The 1,826-nt window shown below is 40.4% G+C and overlaps 1 pseudogene; it reads right to left on the bottom strand.

Moving 5' to 3' along the window:
- LOC102171198 lies at window positions 916-1,826 on the bottom strand (annotated as a pseudogene).

Genomic DNA, 1,826 nt, shown 5'->3' with positions numbered 1-1,826 from the left:
AAAAGAAAAAGTAACAGCTACCTGGGCTACCAGTGTCAAGCTAAATGAGCACTTTTCCTGGGTGATGCACTGTGCTTAGCCTTTGACATGTAGCAGTACCTCAATCACAACAGCTCCATTCTACAGAGGAGAAAAATGAGGCTGGGAAACTTCAGTAACTTGAAATTGGTATTCAAACCAACAACTCCTACCAAAACCATGCTCTTTATATAGTACCGTCTTCCTGATAGTGAGTGAGTGAAGGTCACTCAGTTGTGTCCGACTCTTTGCAACCCCGTGGACTACATGCAGCCCATGGAATTCTCCAGGCCAGAATACTGGAGTGGGTAACCGTTCCTTTCTCCAGGGGATCTTCCCAACCCAGGGATTGAACCCAGGTTCCCCGATTGCAGGGGGATTTTTTTTACCAGCTGAGCCCTGCCTGATAGTAAGGGATAGAATATTCATTTTCTTTTACTTTTTAAAAAACCTGTTGTCTACTATTTTATTAATTTTTTTACAGCTTTGTTAAGATACAATTGACATACAAAGTATTGATTTGTTACATTTGTATAGTATCAAATGATTACCATAGATAATACCTCCATCATGTCATGTAATTCTCATTTTCTATTTGTGGTGAGAGCCTTTAAAATCTACCTTCTTAGCAACATTCCTTTACTCTAGATATTTCAATTCAAACCTCTTGAAAACCAGAATGATGTTACCTAATTCTTTTGTGGGCTTCCTCAGTAGCTCAGTGGTAAAGAATCCCCATGTAATACAGGAGACTTGGGTTCAATCCCTGGGTGAGACGATCCCTTGGAGAAGAAATGGCAACCCACTCCAATATTCTTTTTTTTTTTTTTTTTTGCTGCTTGTTCAATAAGTTTATTATTGTCTTTACCTGAAAAATCTTGCTAGAAAATTGTGGTTTTAACTCTCGGCAGCCCATTCCCAAGCTCTAAGGAAGCCTGCTTGCTTCTGAGCTACCTGATCTTTCTTCTGGGCAAGTGACATTTTGGGACGGCTCTGCCTCTTCTTTTTAACTTCTTTCTTAGGCTTCTTCTCATACACTGAGTTTTCTCATGTTGCAGCATGAGCTTTCTTATACATCTCCTCCATCATGTTTGGAGTTATGTTCGTTATGTACTGAGAAAATTGTTTCTTGTAAGCATCCTCATCGTCTTCAATCAGGCAATGCATGTAATCTACAACATTCTGCCCCATGCTGTGCTTTCGGTGTGCCTCAGCACTGAATTCTTTGCTTTCTGAGTCATAACCAGGGAACCGTTTGTACTGTGAGGGATAGACAAGCCTCCATTGACAGCTCCCTTTAGGGCCTCAAAAACTTTATTCCTGGTAGTAGTTCTGGCAAATCCTGCATCTAAGTAGCAAGTGAAGGCACCAGGTTGACCATCAATGCCTTCCACATTGTAGTTATCTCCAGTCACTTTGACTTGGCCTTCATAAATTTTGTCCATACCAAACCTATTAATAAGCCTGCAGGCCAGCAGCAGGCTAGTACAATATGCTGCAGCAACATTTGTCAGCCCAACCTTCACACCATGTTTTGGGAGTTCGTGAGCATAAGCTGCACAAACTATCATATCTCCTTCTATACAGGCATAAGAAATCTGACAAATAATATCTCTGTTCGTTACATGAACGATCATTCTGTATTTAGGCGTGTTGTACTTATTTTAATCTTGGATTACTGATCGTTTCTGAGCATAGTTGTCAGTTTTGCTCTTTTGCTGTCTTCTGAATTTCACTTTGTATCTCTTGAAGTATCTCTTTGTGTCTCTTGTATCCTTGTACTTGACAACTTGAACAATCCCTACCAT

The sequence above is a fragment of the Capra hircus genome, chromosome 2, assembly GCF_001704415.2.
Source record: "Capra hircus breed San Clemente chromosome 2, ASM170441v1, whole genome shotgun sequence".
Lineage (NCBI taxonomy): Eukaryota > Metazoa > Chordata > Mammalia > Artiodactyla > Bovidae > Capra > Capra hircus.
The sequence above is the reverse complement of the archived record's forward strand: the minus strand, read 5'-3'. Positions and strand labels throughout refer to the sequence as shown.